This window comes from Macrobrachium nipponense, chromosome 46 (genome assembly GCF_015104395.2).
Source record: "Macrobrachium nipponense isolate FS-2020 chromosome 46, ASM1510439v2, whole genome shotgun sequence".
Taxonomy (NCBI): Eukaryota; Metazoa; Arthropoda; class Malacostraca; order Decapoda; family Palaemonidae; genus Macrobrachium; species Macrobrachium nipponense.
The window spans coordinates 33,961,572-33,984,071 of NC_061106.1; the positions used below are offsets into that span (position 1 = coordinate 33,961,572).

Genomic DNA, 22,500 nt, shown 5'->3' on the forward strand with positions numbered 1-22,500 from the left:
TCAAAAAAAATGTGCTAGGTTAACTCATATTAATGATTCGCTAGTTCGTGTAAATTATACCTTAGCATACGTGACAAACACAAGAGGAGGAAATACAAAAATACAGATACAATGCACTCGATATGTATCTAGACCTACACTATATAATGCGTGTGTGTTATAATAATATACATATATAGATATATATATATATATATTATATATATATAGATTATTATATATATAAAATAAAAATGAAAAACTGAGTCCATAAAACGCTCCAAAATATAGAAAGTATATTACTATCATTTCAAGAGACTGCTGTCTCTATCTTCAGGTAGGTTATATATATATATATATATATATATATATATATATATATATATATATATAATATATATATATATATAGTTTGTGTGTGAACAATATAATTTCCCACGCAAATACGCTAAACGCCGAACAAATAAAGCTAAAAGGCCGAAGCAATAAGCAGCGCACGACATCCTACACTCCCTTAATTCAGAAAGTGGATTTGGAGAGGGTCCTGGGTCCTCCCAACTAGATTTCGGTTGCCAATTCGTTTTTTTTTTTTTTAACATCCCGTTAGATCCGTGATCGGTGTATAAATACACTCAATTAACGCATTACAATCGACGAATTTATATCAAACTCTCAGGAATCATCGCCACAGCAGGATTCAAACTGGAATCAGGAGAAATCTTGACGCAAACAAACACACACACACACACACACACACACACTACTAACGCTAAAAATTGCGGTTTATTCGGAGCTGGGGCCAAGACCGCGAGTTTTCCAGAAGGCGGTTGTACGAGAGATTCCCTGTACGTGTGTCTGAAGGTATATGAGTGCCCGGATGACATAGGGGACAGGGGAGGTCTTTATCCTTTTCCCCTATACATCAAATTCTGGTCATCAATAATTGTTCAAATGATATACAATTCGTCCTTGTTTTGACGTACACTGGAGTATCCCAGCCAGTGTCTCATTTCTTGATACTCTGTAACATATCAATAACTTCAGCTGTCTGCCCTGTCACATTTGCCAACCAAATTTCCCCCAAAAGGATGAGCTAATCAGAAGGTCTGAATATTATATCAAAATCTTTGAAGCCCATTTTCTCAGACTGGTGAGGAAAAATGGCTTCCGCCCGTTCGTCAAACTAGGGACGAATTATCAATCCTAAATTTCAATGGAATTCAACGTGACGGGAGAGAGCAAAAGGAAAAAAAAAACTCGTTAGAAGGCAAAACATTAAACGGTCAAAATTAAACTTAACAAATTCACAATAAAAAAAAAATTGTCGGGAGTGTATTATATAGATAGACATGACATATTTATATCAATGGCCAATAAACAAAAATTAAGCAAGAAAACCAAATATTTCGTGGGTGTTTTTTTTTCAGCTCAGATCACTGTGATTCAGGTTGAAGTAGCGTCAGCCAGAATATATAATTTTCCTCTAAGAATCACAAGTTTCAAAGCAAGGCTACCTTACAGAAAGAGAAATATGTACACATACGCAGGCGAGCCACTATATATAGTATATATATATATATATATATATATATATATATATATATATATATATATATATATATATATATATATATATATAAACCATAAAAGTCAATGCCCTAGCCATACTTTATCTGCTGATGAGCAATCCCTAAGTGCAATAAACATATACCTTAACATACATATAGGTAATTATATATGATAGAATATAGATATAAGATATTAGATTTATTTATATTAATATTATATATAATATATACTTATATATATCATAATAAGATATTATATATATAAAGTTTTTATTGCCACGAAGGAAAAAATGAAAAAGCGAGATAGCCGAGTACTTTCGGTCCTGTTCCGAACAGGACCGAAGTACTCGGCTATCTCGCTTTGTCATTTTTTCCTTCGTGGCAAAAAACCTTTATTTATACATAGCATCACGTTTTATATACTTCGTGATCAAGTTATTCATATATATATATATATATATATATATATATAATATATATATATATATATATATATAAATATGTATAATGTATAACCACTGGTATATATAAGTAAAATCAGAACTAACTAGAAAATGTTCTGGGTACCCTTACGTTAAACATTCTAAAACTTCCGTTTTGCTATGATAATATCAATATGGCCTACCTAATCTTCATTCTAAAATGAACTAGAACCACCTAATTACAAAATATGTAAAAATTATAAATTTTCAATTTCAAAACTTAGGCAAAAATTATATGGGACCGATGCTTTGCCCACTCAAGGACTGAAAAGAAACAATCAACAACCAAAAGGCTAATCAGAAACTTTAACCAACTTAAAGATAACCTTAACCATACAGCAAGATTCCATTACATGTCATTTCTTCAAGCCTTTATGAAAACAAGATGCCAAGACTTTCTCTACTTTGAAAACGGTAAAATATTACAACAAAAAATTTAACTTGTTTTTCAGTAATCTAAGGGAATACTGACTCATGTTAAATTGCATCGTCATCATTCAGCGAAAGTTGACAAAACTTTCTACGTACATTTTACATTACCACCTGCAGTACAAAGATATACGACTTAGACTTATAGATCTAAGTCTTATCTTTAATATTAGCAGTTCCAGGCTCTAAATAGTATGATCTAAATACTTTCACGAAAGACATTTTAACCTGCAATATAATGTATAATGCAACATCAACAAACTTCAGTCACGCCGACGATGACAATTCTCTGAAACAGAAATTCAAAATCTTTCGTAAATGTAACTGTCACCCATCTGAAGAGACGATTGAAGTAGGAGGGGCTTTCGGTGAAGATCGCCAGTCTCGGAGAAATTCTCACCAATTTTAGAGGATTTTAGATGAAAAGCGCTTCTGAGGTGAACATCTTTGAAAACTTGCCATCCTTCTCAATAAATAAACAAATCTCATTTTCAAATGGCTGATGTATGAAAGCAACACTTGCTCAAACCACAATGAAGCAAACAGAAAAAAGAATATTAATAAAACAGCAACAAAGTGCTTTCGGCAATAATGGCACATCCCCGCATCCCCATAAGACCTTCTCTCCAGGAACTTCTGAAGGATTTAAAATGGAAGTCATCAGGAGGAAAGCACCTTCATCAAAAGGCCAGTTTGCGCTGATGACACCTTTTACATTACGAGGCAAAACCCAAGCGTGAATAAGAACAACGTTATAGAATGAGGAGCTGCGTGAAAATAACAGGAACACGAATATTAGGACTCAACCATTCGGGAATGGCGGGAAATGAGTGCGTGTGATAAATAAACAGCACATTATGCATAAATAAATATACATATATATAGCTATAAACACACACAAGCACGAGAATGCATCTGACACCGTACGAATTTTCAACGAAGCAACACAAGTTTCCTCGTCTAATAGCCTCTAATCATATACAAATTCAGCGGGGGACCGTTATCTCAAATGTAAAATGGGCTAGTTCAAAATAAATATTCACGCAAAGAAATATATTTAGGAACATCCACAACGAACGCTTAAAATCTTGAGAAGATTCATCTCTCAGCAAAGACTATTTTTATTTTTCAGCATCTCTCAACAAAGACTATTTTTATTTTTCGGCATCTCTCAGCAAAGACTTTTTATTTTTCAGTATCTCTCAGTAAAGACTATTTTTATTATTCAGCATCTCTAAGCAAAGACTATTTTTATTTTTCAGCATCTCTCAGCAAAGCCTATTTTTATTTTTCAAAGATTACCGTACGTCCAGTGGCAACACAAAATACGCAAAACGAATATGAATTCCTTATGATGAGAAAAAGAAACTTCATTTATTCCACACGAAGAGTTCTTAACATTTTCCAGTTGGAGTGAAATCTAGCTATACGGTACCTTAGGCAAAATAAATAAGACGGCTCATCGCTTAACATCTTGCACAGAACAAAATACAATATATATTCAAGGCCACCGAATTTCTCTTAATACAAGAAAGTCAATTTGCAATCGCCTGTACCCACGAGATTTTGTAACTTTGGTGTGATCTATCACAAGAAAAATATGTAACAATTGTATCTTGACGCACAGACTAAAAACTTTTATATATGTGACTGGTATTATTATTATTATTATTATTATTATTATTATTATTGAATTAAAATTTAACAGTAACAATTAATTAATATAACTATGGAATCTGATTAGTAACAATATTACTATTATTTTTATTCGGCGGCGGAGGGCTGGTAATTTAGTCAGATTAGTATATTATTATTATTATTATTATTATCACCATCCCCTAAAAGGGGCAACCAACGACAATTCATTGGAATCTTCACATCATCATATGCAATAACATGAAAAAAATAACCTCTCTTTTTGGAAACCCCAGTGTAAAAAAAAATAGATAAATAAGTAAATAAAATAAAATTAATTAATGACCGCTTTTATCTATAAATTAAAATCAAATTAAAAATTCCAAAACAAGTTGGATTAGATTCCACGTATCCTTCAATTAATAACTTTAAACTGGAGCTTCAAGGTTAAGTTTAAGCAAAATTATACATATTTCAAGAAAGGTGGAACCGGTATGGTCGATGGTAGCACGAAAAAAAAAAATATATAAAAATAAATTACTAAATTGGCAAAGAATGAAGAGAGGCGACCTCTTACCTTGTCAAAAATTCCTCTAAGCTTCAAATGCAACATATTTGATACACGAAATGTGATAAAATTCAATAATTCGTTATTTCTGCAAACCCATATAACTGTTGAGCGTACAAGATTACTTTTTTCATTGGTAATAAGTATACATACCACACACGCATATATACGTATATGCATATAGTATATACATATATGTATGTATATTATATATATGAACGTGTTACTTCTTTGCATTTAGTCTACAAAATGCAAACCAAAGGAATACCAAAACAATCGCATAATTCCTAAGTGAATCCATTCCTTAAAACAAAACTGCAACTTCACCTACAAAACCCTATTATTTATTCCAGGAAGAAGCGAAGGTGCCGAGGACGTCATAATATATTAAAAAAAATAAAAATAGAAAATTCTGTTTGGTGGAGAAGTGCCGAGATGCTCAATTCTTTTCCCCCTTGTCTGAGACTGCGGGAAAGGAGAGCTTTCATCATTTGTTTTTATTTGGATTCAAGTTCTAAGACCTCGAATCTCTTGAAGTGGTTCCAATATTACCACACACACACACACACATATATATATATATATATATATATATATATATATATATATATATATATATCCTCTCATCTCTTGAAGTGGTGGAAAGTAGGCTCTATATATATATATATATATATATATATATATATATATATATATATATATATATATAATGTGTTCGAATTCTACAAATACGATTTGTCCAGATCGACTGAGCACAGTCTTATAATAATAATAATAAATATATATAATCGTTCTGAGCTTTTTATATGAAATAATACATGAATTACACAAAAACATCCAAAATCCCTGGTTAGGCCATAATCGCAACCAAGATGAGAAATTCTGGTTATTACTGGGCACCATTACTTCAAACATTCCTCTCTCACCCAAAAAAACACAAACACACACACACACATACACACAGGGCAAACCTTTCCGTTACCAGAATCGAAATTATCCGCTTGCAGTGAATTCACCAAATTATCATTTTAACATGCTCATCCTCTTCTCTTACCTCTCATTTTCGTTTATCAATCTTTACTACAGCATCTTACATTTGCCACCTGACCGCTAAATAGGGGAGAAGTTTAAGTATTATTGGCAGCCCGGTCTTGCCATACGGTAGTCTGGACACAATTTTTATTATTATAATATAAACAAAGTCAGAGCACTAAAATAATTCTGCACAACAAAGTTCGTACAACTAAGCTCAACTTGAAAGCCTACCTTTGAAAATTCGATTATTTTCAATTCTCAGGAAAAAAAATGTAAAAATTAATCTCGGTCTTATGGCAACACCTACGGCCTCATCTATTTCCCCCTTGGCCACGACCATGACCATTATAAGTGAAAACATCGTAAAATCTGCATTTGGTATTCATCACTTGCGAATACACTTGAAGTAAGCACCAATTTTCTAGAAAATTAAAAATACTTTTAAATATCAGCGAATTACTATGATTCTCCATACACTGAAGGACACCGAAGTTCATGTCAGCAATCAACGTTCGAACACGCGCTTCATCTGTCCTGGTGGTTCGCTCGATACTCAAACGGACAAGCGTGGTCTCTTTTGTTGTAATGGTGTCGATCGTGCTTTTGAAGAAATCCCAACATCTCTTCCAATTTAGACGATTTTTAAGAACAAGTGCGCCACGAAAAACGTAAGCGGTGTTACAAGTATGTCTAAGGAGCAGCAAATGGAAAAAAATCGGTTGAAATACAACAGTTTCTTTAGGATAATGTGGAATTCAAGATGATAATGATAGAAGGGGACTGCCGAGTTCAAGCCATGAGAGGCGTTGCCAGTTAATATATAGTAAACAAGAATTTCTGCTGTCAAGTTGATTCACCCAGAATGATTTTTTCAGAGGAGTAGTGAAACGATGTGTTTTACTCATTTTCAAAAATCAACCGGATTAACGTATGTGCAAACTGTGGTTACAAAATCTACAAATAAGCAAACGTGAAGTTTGTTCGTGGACGAGTGGACGGCGCCCGTGCCGTAGTTTCTAGATACCACCATTGAACAGAACTCTCCTGCATTTACCAGAATTGCAGTGAGGAGCTAACATTCCTAATCCTTAAGTAAAAGAAAAAAAAATCCTAAATGTTTGCGTTTAGCAGTATAAATGCCTTCATTTTTAAGTACGTGTCCATACACGATGTGAAACTTTACCAAAATATGATCCGGTATCTTTCCACATTTATTAAACAAACACAAGCGCATTACCCGCTGTCTGATTCCAACGCGCATTTGCATTACACATTTATTCACAGCGTACAGCAACCAGGATATGTTCAAACGTGATCTACTTTACATGGCAAAAATGAGCGTATATGACAGGTGAGATCCAATATGCTAAAAAAATAAATAAATAAATGATAAAACAGCGGGTAAAATATAAACGGATATAGAGGGGCAAACAATTGTTTTCCCAAGTATCTGCTTTAGACATTCAAAATATAAAACACACCTAGAATGTGGGCGAAACGCCAAATCGGTCTACACTTTCCACCAGTTTTTTTTTTTTTCATTTTTTATTCCGGAAAATTACAAAGCGTGAAAATAATTACATATCGATGAGGAAAACAGCAGGTTTACCAGTCTCCTCAAGTGAAGAGGGAATCCATCTCGGAACATTTGCAGTGACGCAAATTAACCACTTAAGTTTCACGATCTACTATACACTACTCATTTAGTTCTAATCAAATATTGTATTAAACTTACTCCTTATTTACGGATATAAATTAAACCATTTCTTACGATGTAAGTTAACCCTTGTCATGCATATTATCAATTAATTAAAAATGAAATTTTTTATTATATACAAAAATCCTTTACTACTTCATATGTAAACATGAAAAATTAAGAAGAGATAATTTGCTGTAGATTATAAACGATTATTTTTCCATATTTACTTATATTAAAAACTATAATAAATCTATTACAAAATAATACACACTAATATATATATATATATATATATATATATTATATATATAATATATATATATATATATATATCTATAGATATATATATATTCTTATATATATATATATATATATATATTATATATATGCATAAAAAATATACTTGCATGGAAAACGTCTTTTCAGCAGTTAATAATTTTACTACACATACCTAATGGATATGTGTGTGTGTGTGTGTGTGTGTGAGTGAAGTAAGGGTGCGCTGACAGTTTTCATTGGCTGTCGGAAAGACAACTTCCGCATTATTAAATGCTAATATTTGTAATATTCTGAATGAGGTAAGAGAAAACATTTTTAAACATACAACAAATAACCTATTAAGAAAGACTAGGTTAGAATGTGCAAAATATTTGAGATAACACATGGTGATAAAAATAATAATAATGCCTACAAGAATTATTATTATTCTTTATTTTATGGCTTTTTGTAAAATCCCTTTGCAAGCCTGGGCTATCAGCAAATTTCCCTTTCACAAATATTACAAAGAGAAATGTCACTGGGAAATAGGAGGCCAAGAAAGACGATCATGATTGCTCAAACCAAGTTTCTGTGATACACTGAGCACGAGTCTATATAGTATTTACATCAAGAAGTCATCCACGGAACTCACTTCGCGATGCAACCGTTAAATGCTAATTGCGGTCATCACTATACAAAAAGAAAGGGCAGTACTTTTTATTAGACAACGTAATTAATTGTTCAAATTAATTACCTACACTCAAGATCGATTCAGAATCAATTTCTCGAGGGTCTTTTTCCTTTTCCTGCAATGGCAGACATCTGCGCTTGCTATAATCGGTTTTATGATAGCGAGATAGTTGGTTTAGAATTGGATATGTGATTAAGCGTGAGAGTTCCTGAACCAAATACTTTCGCCTTTTCGGTAAAGAAAAAAAAAAAAAAAAAACTATACATTGTCATTATGTGCACCTATACAATATGTCAATAGTATGGGGAAACAAGTTTCAGTTCTGTATGGGTATACATAAATTTAAAAATAAATCTTTTTAAATATAAATATCATACATAACTGTGGTTTTGTTCCTCCATTTTTTTAACATTAATATGAAGAGTATATTCGCTACCGGTTTCTCGTAAATGTATATTAGCATTGCTGGAATGGCTAGTTTTATTTTTCAAGCGTCTTAATAAGAAGCTTTCGACCTGGAATGTCACAAAGATGGTGAGGTGGCGAATGCCTTTGTTAAAATGAAAACGCACTGATGAATAAATAAATCCCTATTAGATGTGCGAGAATGATTTATTGCCAACACGACGATCAACTAATCAACCGTTTTATTCACGTCACGAATACTTACTCTGCAATTTTCATCTACCGTATTCATCATTTTTTTTTTTTTTTTAAGGTGAGATCTCTTCTTTCTGTATCTCCCTTTACCGCGTCTTACTTCTTCCTAATGAAGACCATACTTTTTGGAACCTTGAATTTATAGTCAATGGCTCCTGTGGGCTTTTGTTCCATATGAATAGGGCTCATCTTTTGAATAATGATAATAATAATAATAGTAATAACAACAATTACTGAACTTCAACATCATTAACCAGCATCGTTTTAGATTCATTGGAATCTCTGGGAGGGCGAACTTGACAAAATTTTAATAGAGCCGATTAGAGCTGAATAATATATGCATGTACATGCAACGCTAAAAAATAACGGGTGACATACATTCAATACTTCGCAACATTTTTAATCGGCAGAGGAATTTGAATACGGAATAAAAATAAATCATGCACTTAACCATTACCGGACTCCGATCAAAATATATCGCTAGTTTATACCGCTACAGTTTCATAACATTTTAAATTAGGTTGGTCTCTGATACACTGTACATCCTGGTCAAAGTTTCTTACCGGGTCTTCTCTGTATTCTTTATCTTTATTTATTCACTTAATTTTTTTTTTGCCTGCTAATTTTGAATTGCCCTCGCATTTTTAATTTTATTTATTCATTTATTTTTGTGCTTATTAATTTCTAAACATTATACATCCTGGTGTCAAAGTTCTTTACCGAGCCTTCTCTTTATTATTTATATCTGTATTAATTCCCTAAATTTTTTTGCTAGCTAATTTTCATTTACCCTCGCATTCTTTTTTTTTTTTTTTTTTTTTTTGCTTATTAATCTCTGATCACCTTCGTTTTCACATGTGTGTTCACATTTATGCAAGCACAGGAAAAACGGTAAATATCTTCTAATAATTTCACATTTACCTAAACATGAGGTAAACGGAGAAAATGAGATTATGATATTTAACAAGAACTGTGTGTGAATGTAACAGTAATTTATCTGTTCAAATTGCAGAAAACAGACGGTAGCAAACTTAGGAATCATAATATATGCATGGACAAATTTTTAGAGATGAAAATAAAAGGAAAATTAATTTTGACGTCTGAAATCTAGCATCGTGCCTTAATAGAAAACATATTTGTCAACAGAAACAAATAAAATACACAACGTAAAATAGACTAAATAAAATCTAACAAACCTCACCAACAGACATTAATCTGTATATATTTTTTTAATTGGTACACTGTACTCCATAATACCGGTCCATAAGAGGTAAATGAATCAAAGAAGCAATAAAAATTTATATCATACGTTTCTGATAAACATTTTCGGGTTCAAAATACAAATAGCAGAAACAGTATATATAAATATAATCTCAAGAAAATCATATATTTTCGCGCAATATTATTTTTTTTTTTACACATGACTACGAAACGCATTCGGTCGGAAATCTAAAAATATAACGTCAAGCGTAAATTAAAAATGATATATATATATATATATATATATATATATATATATATATATATATATATATATATATATATATATATAAACATAGAATTATAAATCTGCCGTTCCCTCCGCCCACAAAAAAATAAGAATGATTCGCCTATGAATGTAGATATGGGATAAGGCAACAAAGAATAAATCTTTAAAGGATGTGGTGTGAAAAATAGGGGGGGGGGGATTTTATAGGAAAAAAAGGGGCCCGAGTGTGCGGTACAAATTAAGGAAATTCTAAAGTACCGACAGAAAATGGGAAGAGATTCCTAGCAATCTTAATTTATATAACTTGAGCAGTGACGAATAACTGTCGAATAGAGAAGAGGAAGAAGACCTTGGATATACCGGTATTCTTTCAATGTAGGAAATACTAAATGTAATGATAATTTAAGCCTACAAAATGTTTCCAGTCATACTGGAATTGGAATTTTCAATGTGATTTTGAATTAATGTGAATTTGAACATCAACGGAAAATGTAAAAGAAAAAAATGCATTTCCATTTTGGGAACATTTCCATTTATTCTACTGAGCACTTTTATGCACGAAATCCTGTTGATCAGACCACGACAATTTTTTTTCCAACAAGGGAGAAAAAAAATAATTTTAACACAATTACAATTAATATAATTGCCAAGATCTATATTAAGCTTGTGAGAATAGTCCTCAAACCACACTGCGACGTTAGGAACAGAGATATAAAAATCCCCAACTAATTTATTTTATTCATTTTAATACAGTATTTCCTCTTCCAAATATTGGTATGCATGATACAAGTTACTCATATCGTACAGATTTCCTGAATAAAAAGTTGAAACAATCACCTATAATATTATTAGGATGAGCGGACATAACTTTACTACAGATGAGGACACTAGAAAAAGTCTAATAAAAAATGGAGAAGAATAAACATTAAATTGATAACGTTTACGAAACCACTCTGTCTTTTGAAAAGTGCGTGCAACATGCGATTTTAAAAATGTCGAATATTTTACATTACAGTTTTCGTATGTTAATTTTCATCGTCAGAATTTTTTTGAATTGCTGTATCAAATATCAACCATGAATTTCCTTTTTATTTTTTTTTTATTTTAACTCAATGTCATATCAACTGCCATTACGGTATAGGTCGATCATTCCGTTTTACAAAGGACACCAAAGTAAAATATATAATAACGCACCGTTTCCGAAAAATAAATTACCATCTGCATAGTTTCTCTTCGTCTGCATCAACACGTGAAAATAGGCTAAGTATCCGAGTGCACTTCTTCACTTGAAAATGTAAATCGTTCCAAAAGACTATTTCTATGAATTACAATCTTTATTAATTACATCACTGTATTTGTAAAGACATCATATACAGGAAAGCTTACTTTTTCTAACATGCTCTTATAATAACATGTACCACAGAAACAGAAGAAGCAAAATGAAATATATACGAAAATCCCAGTCTTGATCACTTTATCTGAAAACAAATGCGAATGTCGTCTTCACTATCACAAGCACGTCACTGTGTTGTTTACAATTATTACTTGCTTCGAAAACTTCTATAAAAGAGTTAAGCCGACATATTTTCTGATTCAGTACATTAAGAAATCAGCATCTCAAAAACGCCAAACTGAAAATCAGATGAATTTGAATGACATTCATGAATTGCAAAAATTACGTTTTGTTACATAAGTCACCTCGAATGCATTCTGGAGGGCTGTCATGCAGAGTGATTAAATATTAAATACATCTCCTTTTATGTGTATTCATTTTCATGTACACCTTAATCAAGCTTCGTTCTTTAATACTTCGAAATGATAAATGGCAAAGTAAGCTAAGCCCAATTAAATTAAAGAAAAAACAATACCCTAAACTTTTCAAAATTTCAGGAATAGCACATCACCAACGCACGCGAACTAAATAATCAAAAGTTGTCCTTAATTCATAATGATTTCGAAAATCGTTTGACAGTAGTTTGACTTACCGGAAATCTGGCTTGGGTATATTAGTGGGTGTATCCTAGAGTAATAGGCCTATGCATGTTTGGAGATCCTTTCGGGGTTGCTAGCATGGTTGCAAGGGTAATCCAAGAACTATTAGAAACCAACACTCGAGCGGCATTGTCCGATTTTATTGTTGGGAAATGCATTTTTCCATCTGATCTTCCTAAATTAATGACTTAAACAGCGTTTAACGCAATTCCTACCATTTACAGACTTTCCCAACATTCTAGGCTATATTTGAGCTCATGACTCGCTGCACCAGAAATATCACAATACACCTTCAGACTATGATTTCACTTTTGGCCAGACAAAAGACTAAAATAATTAAAATGCACTTCACTTGTCACTAAAACAATCAGAACGATTAACAGCGCTTCCTTCCTTCCTTCTTCTTCTTTTCCTCAAGTGCACACAGCATGAATCAACCTCTTACACTTACGTATACACACACAAGGTTAAACGAATTCTATTTATTTTATATATAATATATCACACACAATCCGACGAAGTTGAGCCAAAGAAACGAACGAAGACAGCACAGCGTAAGAGGCAAAATATCGAGATTCCGGTGACGGCAGTTTTTCGTACTAATATTTCTCAACTACTTTTATCGATGATGGTTGGTGCTATCAGCGCGAGCGCGTATACTGTGTCTTCTTGGGAGCGCTCGCACACACCACACACACACACAGCGTATTGTTCGACAGGACGTTCAGACCCGAATGATGACGACGAGAGACCACTGCAAGGGAACCCCGGATTCTCTCTCTCTCTCTTTCTCTCTCTCTCTGGATTGGTCGGCAGGGTTGAGGTTGCGCCAGCTCCTCCCCAAACCCCCGCTCTCTCCACCATCTTCTTCCACCACCTTGTCCTCCTCCTTATACCCCCTCCCCCTTCCTCTTCGCCTTCACGTCCTCCTCCCCCTCCGCCTACTACTACTACTACTACTCCTACTACTAGAATCACTAGTTTTCCTTAAATTCTCGCCTTTTTCCCAGAAAAGAGAGGTAAAAAACTATTACTATAAACAGAATCGCGGCGAATTCATCTCTCCGAACGTCTTTCTACTACACGTAGGTGCTACATTAGTCCCCTTGAAAATGCTGCCAAGAATCCCATCGATGAACACATCTCTTAATTAACTATAATGTTTACATTGGGAGGACGACAAAGGATTCAAAATTTCGTGTTTTCCTTCCGGCCGTGGAAAACACGACACCGACTCTATTACGCAGCAAAAGAAACGAACGGTACCTACCTCTCCATCCCAGCGGAAGGGTCGTCGTCTTCAAGGGAGTCTCATATCTCTCTCTCTCTCTCTCTCTCTCTCTCTCTCTCTCTCTCTCTGTTTTGAAGAGGGGTTCTTTTCCCCTCTTTCTGCTACACTAGCGCAAGCAAAAACTATGTTCCCCCCACCTCCCCGCAATTAAATAGTATAAATAAGACGGAGGCTTCTAAAAACCGAAATGAAAATGAACGAGGAAGTAAAATATGATATCGTGCACCTTTCCCGAGCACTGCAAGTATCGGAGAATATCGAACAACTTTAATAATACGACAGTTAATTGGATTGTTACGAGGAGATCGATCGCTGCTTCCGAACGATCTTAGTCAATGAGGTTTAAAATGCTAATAGGTTACCGACATTAAAACAATATATTTATACGTGTAGAAAAGGAGGGAAATAAAGGAGGTTGGAAGTGTAACTGTGTAGGGGGAGGTGGGAGGTTAGTAGGGGGCTACAAGAATACAAGCAAATCACCCCCACCAAAAGTGTTCAAGCCCTTCTCCCCAAAAACCCTTCGGTGCTATCTACATTTGAACTACCAATCAGGCGCGAGAGAGTGAGTCGAGGGAGGGAGGAAGCGGGGAGCGGAAAAGTGTAGTGTTCTCCCTCTTTCAACCCTTATCCCCCTCCCTCCCCCCCCCCCGCCCCCCCACCCACCCCCCTTTTACATGCTGGAGGGAACCAATAGGAAAGGTAGAAGTGTATGTGTGTGTGTGTGTGCAGTTTGTATTTGCAATTTCGAGGGATTGAGAGAAAGGGACATAGAGAGAGAGCGAGAGAGTGAGCGCAGCAGCATGAGATCAAGCCATCATCAATTTTTACTAGAGTAAGTCACTTACCAGAGGGCAAGTCCACCCCCCCTCCCCCATCCCCTGGCCATCCCCCACCTAGGCCCCCCCCCACCCCACGTTATCTCCTATTATCAATATGGTTAGGACAAAGGCATTTCACGGTCTAAGACGCACCCGTAAAACTTTATCACCCCGTGCATGGTTTTTTTTTTTTTTTTTTTTTTCCGTTGTGGATTTAATCACTGAGCTCGGCCGGTTTTCATTTTTTAACATTAATTTCGGTCCTGGTTTCAATTTCGGTCCTGTTTCTTCCTTCCGACAGGACTGCGGAAGCTGAGTTCTTCAAGTGGCGATCGGTTAACAATATGCGTGAGAATGACGAAGCCAGAGATTGGTGAAAACATACATAAACGTATTAGCTCTAGTGGTATCAATGTCATTGCGCTCACAGTGTCATGCGGTCATCCACGAAAGGCCAGAGTTTCACATCTCCATTTCATTTTCAGGCTGGAAAATTTCTCCCCCTTTGCTGTACAGAAAAATATAACAGAATACCGAAGTGAAAATGAGCAAAACAGGATGTTTCTACAGACTTATAAGATCAGGTTAGGGTGTTGGAGCCTAAATACTTATCGGAAATTCTTAAATGAGTTTATAAGAAAAATAGCGACCATGCTTCCGAAATGAAATTTACATTCTACACTAGTTTCGAAAACTAAAAAAGAAAATGTGAATTTCTCTCATAACGTAAAAGAATGCATGCATGAGAACGGCATAATTATAACTGCTCAAAAGAATAATGACAATGATTATACACAAATACTAATTGGTTTACGTTATGAAAATAATTACTTGTCCATAAAGAATATTACAATTCTTGTCCTCTGCCTAAAACAAAATTTGAGGGTATTTTCGGATTTCGCCGAGAAATATAAAAGCACGTAATTTCTTATTGTACGCTTTTCGAGAACTTTAAACGTTTCAATGCTCAATAGTTGCAAATTCGGACAGCAATTCTTAGTACTTAAGCTCTGGGAAACGACGGAACATGAACATGTTTGATATCTCACCGCCTGCCAAGTTTATCTGAAGAGACTGAAGTAAATAAAAGTTAATTATTATTTATTACATCGCGATCTAAATGAGCAAATGAATTTTGAAGTGATGAAAAGTAGGAGACCTTTAGTCATGATCCACAAAATAAGTGAAATGTTTGAAAAGTTATTAAAGTTACATATACAAATTAGGTGAGAACGGTTAATTTAACGCATTTACGTGGTGTAGAAAATCATCGACGATATAAACAATGAAGGAATATTTACAATCGTTCTGTAATAAATTCTTACGACCTGCAACGAATTAGACAATTGTCGAACAGGAATGTGTAACAAAATCTATATATAAATAATATATATATATATATATATATATATATATATATATATTAAAAGGGAGGATTCTACTGTCTGTTTCACTACATTTCATTCAAATTTGATTATTATTATTATTATTATTATTATTATTATTATTATTATTATTGTTATTATTATTATTATTATTATTATTATTATTATTATTATTATTATTGCTGTTGTTTTTCGTAAAATAGTTATTGCTTTTTTGCAACCGATGACTTATAATTTTTTTTGTCACGGTAAACGAAGAAGCATTTGTCTATGTAGTAAGAACTCTCGGAGTACTTTGTCAAAACGTAAAGTAATTTACGTTTAAGTTTTCATCATTATTACCAAACGTCTTAGCCTACTCATTATAGCGACCCTTCGCTGCTATTATTATTATTATTATTATTATTATTATTATTATTATTATTATTATTATTATTATTATTATTATTCCAAAGAAAAAATATTATTTTTCAATTTTTCAATATAACAACTTTAAACAGCAAATCTAGAACAATAAATAGATATCAATAAATTTCAACGTGGCCAGGCTAAACATTAAACATTATCTCTTGTATTTTCAGCTATAACGAACAGCCCAAAAATGTATGGAATGCAAGGCGTTGTTAGCAGCATTCTAATAAAAACATGAAAAGTGTAGAAATGAAATGCATGTATGCACACATTTACATATACGCACAGACTTGCACACACATAATATGTGTCAGTACACACACACATATATATATGTGTGTGCGGTGGGCTTTAGAATTCGCCCTTATTTCATGAAAAAAAAAAACTTAGCGAAACAAATACATTAAATTACCTGCTGTTTGCTATTGTTTTTTATACGTTTTAATGGAAAAAATAAGGTTTAAAAAGTATAATAACACATCGTATACCTTTCTTCACTGATTAGAACCTTCGTGATACCTGCATTTATAGCGCCTCTTATTAATTACACATTAAAGTAAATAAAATGATATCCTTAGGAACCAATTTTTAGTGGTAGCTAATATTCAATTCTGCCTTTTGGTATTTTTAACTTTTAATTTATACTTCAGTTCATGACAAGTCGAATTTTCTTTCGTTTCCATCTCACGTAGAATGCTAAAATATTGGCTCGACTTCACAAGTTGAAATTTTAGCCAAACGACAGCTGCTGCTGTTAAGGATGGAGGAGGAATCCCATGCAGCAATATTAATTCTTATGCTTAATACAATTTTTTTCTGTGCTCTCCAAATGGCCATTCATTTAATTTGGTTATTCGTTTCAAAGACAAACGTCATTTTTAGAGTGAAGTAAGTGGATCACATTTCACAGCAGCAATATGTTCATGTTCAGAAAAATTAAAGACGACTGAATATTATATATATAAATGTGTGTATAATATTATATATATATATATATATATATATATATATATATATATATATATATATATACATACACATATATATAGAAAAAACACTCTGAGACACGTTTATCAAAGAATTTCAACACTTACCATCTCAGGTAAATTTGGTACTGACGCAAAAGACGCGTGTGTATAATTCCACGCCTTGGTAACCTTTTGCAATGAATAAAATTTACAAATTGTGCTCACACACACACACACACACACACACACATACGCAGTCGGAAGCAAACCACCGTATTCATGTATGTTGCTAATTATGTATGCAGGTTCTTTGACGCAACGCTCACTAGATGTGAAATATCTTACGAAAAATAGAAGCGTGTATGAAAAAAATGAAGTGATTTAGTTGAATTCGAATTCAAAGGGAAAAATGGTGGAAGCAGCCGAGGTAATGAAACCCCCGAGTTGTCTACGTAGGTGTCGTAAAAGGGGTAAAAAAAAAAGGAGTGGGGGGGAGGGGGGAGGCATCTTATCGAAGCGCGACGAAGATGCAGTGAAAAGGCGAGCGCAGGTGATCACTGTTCTGAGGTGTTGAGGTCATACCGAAGGGGGACCAAAGGAAGTGTCTAATCCAAAAGGCTACTACAACAGGAAGGAGACTCAGGCCTAGCGAGTCTTGGCTTAAAAGGAGCGTTCAAGGAAGTTCGAGGCGGACCCACAGGATGTAAAACGGTACGTTTTAACGTGTTGTTGATGAGGCCTCTGTGTGTATGTAGTATGGCGTGTTTCAGATGGATTCATCCGTAATATGAGGATGAGTGCGGCAGCAGCTACTGTTCAGCGTTTTACAGGGGCTACTTCCTCTCAGGAATCTGTTCAATAGCAAAAAAAAGAAAAAAAAACGGCGACAATATCATACCACGTTTTACTTATTATTAATAGATAATATCTAAGTAAAATGGAAATATACTAACAAAAAGGCTGCGGAAAAGAAGTATATATTCTAAAAATAACACAGACGATTAACAAACGCTTCAAGAGTAAAGCAAACATATCAATATCCCGTTAAACCCTTCAAAGGAGAAACAATAAAAAAAATTTTACGAAGAAAAAAGAATGAAATTATACGCGTGTATATAAATCATAACGAAAGTAAAAAAAACTACGACAAAGCTTTTAAAAAATAATAGGATGGAAGATTAAATAATAAATAAATAAATAAAATCTCTAAAGCTACTAGAGACCCCAGCCAGTGTTTTATGCGTCTTATCTCTGTCAATACAACCTTATAATATCATGTAACTTCCTTAGATGACAACCAATTAATTAACGGGCATCGACTCAGGCGTAAAGCATGAAATGTCATATTCTAGATGTTGGTAAATAGACAGAACTAACTCTTTAAGAAGGAGCCTGTATAACAAATTATCATAACAACAACACAATCCATTCTTTATTAATATAGTCAAAAATTATGTTACGATGACAAGTCGAAAAAATTAAAGAAATGAATTCGTAAGTATGAATGATTGGCCTTCAACATCATTAAGCGCTCCTCCTTTTGGCGAATGGCCTCCTGTTTGCATCTGCAATATTTCAACACAGTCGAAGAACCACAGCAAGAACAATAAAATATAGTTATCATCACTGTCCTCTCCGCTGGTACCGACGCTGCCGTTAATGCTCTTATAATGGTTTAATTAAAGATAGTGCAATGTATAACAATGAGACACTTCATCACACCCAAACGAGTCATCTACTGACCCGTCGCAACCGAAAGACATTGCATCACTGCTGTTCCCCGTCAAGAGTACAGCATTATTGGATCACTTGCGAGCGGAAAGAGGTAACAGCTTGCAAGCGTTCACCAAGTCTATTAAATGTTCCATGAATGGGGGGAAAAATCTTAAGGAATGATTGCGTGTGTAAATGTCATCATGACGATGATAACAAAACACAATAGCGAGAATTATTTAGACAAAAGCACACGTTGTAATTTCACCGACAGACATATAACGTCAGGTCAGTGAATACACACACACACACATGTATACATATAAACTAACAAATGCATGCATGCATATATATATATATATATATATATATAATATATATATATATATATTAAAACCATACGCTGCATCGTATCCGCAGTAAATACGCACATTACTGCATACAGTTCGAAATGTCTTCGACCGTATAACGCAATCATATATAAAAATAAACTATAAATCCAACCAGTACTACGCAATGAATTAATAAGTGATAAATTATTTTGGGCACTCTTGCGAAATTCCATTTCCCACTCTTTTCTGCCGCTGTCAATTAGGAGAAATGATTGTGAAACTAACGAGAGAATAATGCTATAATCCAAAAACACATACCGTATAACTAACTGCTTGCACTTCCTAAAGTTGGCAAATGAAAACGTGAAAGGAAGGAACACTCAGTATCTAAATTATTTTAGAGGAATTATGCAGTTGGAATTGCACCCGTCACAAAAATGCGAATTTGACGAAACTATACTTGTTTCCAATGCGAAACACGTTTTCGTTTTTAATTTTGATTGACTCCTTCGACCACACCGGATGTCTATTCGTGCATCTTGGAAGAGCCTTATGGAACGTGCTGGTGAATATGATTCCGTATTTCATGCTGCATTTGATCACCTCGTGTGCTTTAACCTCGCATGACACCCCGTGTGCCGTGTTGTTGCCACAGTTACGAAAGACGCACACATGGCGATACGCGTACATAAATTCATACACGAATGTGTACACATTATAGCGCTTGTACAAGTATACGAGGATAGGAGCAAAATTATAGATTATTATTATTATTATTATTATTAATAAAAATAGTAATAATACATCCTCGTATACTTGTACGAGCGCTATAATGTTCAGAAGATGAACCCTATTCATAATTGAACAAGTCCACCACAAGGGCCAATGACTTGAATTTCAACCTTCCAGAAAAAAATTTTGTTCATTAGGAAGAAGTAAGAGGGAGGTGGAGGTAAGGTGAAATGCAGGAAGATTAGACCACACTTATTAAAAAATTAAAGAAGAAATTAATAACTAGAGAAAAATATATTAAAAAATTAAAGAAGAAATTAATAACTAGATAAAAATATATTAAAATGCACGGAACAGTGTTTGCGCAGTAATGCATTGCACAAGAACGATCGCCAAATATGCAAAGATATATTAGCAAACAAGAAGGAAGAAAAATTCATATCCTTCAAGTAAGAAGACATTCCAATTTAAAATCGAATTAACATCCACTGGCAAAGTTAGGTCAATACTGGATTCAATTCTTTATGTGGAAACAGAAATGAAAAAGGAAACCTTATACCTAATTGATTGATTAATTGTGCATCGTTTTACTTTTTTAAACTGTCCCGATGTTGCTTTGAACAAGATAAACATTTGGTTTTGGAAGATAAAGAGGTGTGAGTTCGTGTGTATTCAAATTATATATATGCATATTATATATATTTATTATTAATATATATTATATATATACATATTATATATATATATATCATATATACATACCATACATATACATATATATGTATATATATATGTATTATATAAAATATATGCGTATAGTTATACTGTGAATAGTAATTTTAACTTGCCACAGAATAAATAAAATTATAAATTACGTGCATAAACTAACATTAAATATTACTTTATCAAACACAGCGGATAAAATTTCCTGTCGGCCTACGTGCTGTCACCCTTAAGCATACTTTCATTAAAAACCAGCATAGACGACATAGCAAATCCATTTGTACATTAACACCGCCCCTCAGCTGAGAGTATAAAATTATGTACTAGAATATTAAAAGAGCGCTGAACGCATACAGCGTATATAATACATATATATATATATATATATATATTATATATATTAAATAAATTCAGAGAGAAAGAGTATAGCAACACGTAAATGAGTGCAAAAAAGCGAATTAATAATTAAAGCCATTATAATCCATATATATAATATATATATATATATATATATATATATATATATATATATATATAACGTAGCTTTGAATTTTAATTCTCTTATTGAATTTATTTTCCGCTTGTTCTTTTTGGTTTCATTATAACTCAACAAGTTGTCCAGTGTGTGTTGATTATTTCTATACGGTATGTATGTATATATATATATATATATATATATATATATATATATATATATATATATATATATATATATTATATATATATATATATCAACCACTGAGGACGGACGCAAAGGTGCAATCATATTTAAACGCATAAGCGCTAACGTATACGCGTATTACATTTTTACCCATTAGTAAAAACATGCATACTGTATTATGCGTACAATGACAATCGCCTAAGCCGGTTTCGTAATGAAATAAATAAGTCATCGGGAATGCACGGCAATAACAACCAGAGACATGCAAGAGCTGCAACATCACGTGACAACGCAATGTGCTACGGGAAGGGAAAACGTCAAAAACAGTGACAGAAGAACAGTCCTCTCGGCAGAATCAGATTCAGAACGGCAAATGTGGTTGAGCCGAGCTAACGTATAGAGCAGCGGCAGATCCCAAATGCCAGAGAGGAAGGTCTCTCTCTCTCTCTCTCTCTCTCTCTCTCTCTCTCTCTCTCTCTCGTCCCTTCGTCCGTGCGCACAAACACACTCACTTTCATAAGGGCACATGGCGCTGAACAAAATGGCACCCGTTGCGTATGATCAGTGTCTTACTAAGCAATCGTTATTGGCCCTCCCCCCCAACCCCGTCCAATCCCTCGCTCACCCAGCGTCTATGCCCTTTTTTGTTGTCACGCCAGTTTATATATGATGTATAACTCATCTGTTTCTCAGTTTTAGTGAATGAGGTTGTTATTCGTTTAGAAAAATTGCTGACAATCGTTCTGCGAAAGCTTATTTTATTGAGCAGAACCACAGCATAAGTAAGTAGTCAACGCTTGTTTCTATGCAAATTCTTGAACCACCGAGATCAAAACCATTATGCTTCAAAGCCATAAAAACAGAAAATAGACTGAACTTGTAAGTTAAATTCACACACTGCACATATAAACACATCAACACAACACATACTTCATATATTAATATATAACATTATCAACTAACATGGCGTAATGATGC

At 33.8% G+C, this 22,500-nt stretch overlaps 1 protein-coding gene and 1 long non-coding RNA gene across 2 annotated transcripts in view; one reads left to right on the top strand and one right to left on the bottom strand.

Annotated features, from left to right (window-relative positions):
• The window catches only part of LOC135214888 (uncharacterized), a 102,923-nt gene extending 89,631 nt beyond the window's left edge, over positions 1 to 13,292 (bottom strand). Inside the window, exon 1 of the mRNA XM_064249334.1 lies at positions 12,479 to 13,292. The gene's annotated coding sequence lies outside the window, so the exon portion shown is untranslated. The remainder of the gene's footprint in view (positions 1 to 12,478) is intronic.
• The window catches only part of LOC135214889 (uncharacterized), a 40,281-nt gene continuing 23,467 nt past the window's right edge, over positions 5,687 to 22,500 (top strand). Inside the window, exon 1 of the long non-coding RNA XR_010314517.1 lies at positions 5,687 to 7,047. This is a non-coding gene — a long non-coding RNA (uncharacterized LOC135214889). The remainder of the gene's footprint in view (positions 7,048 to 22,500) is intronic.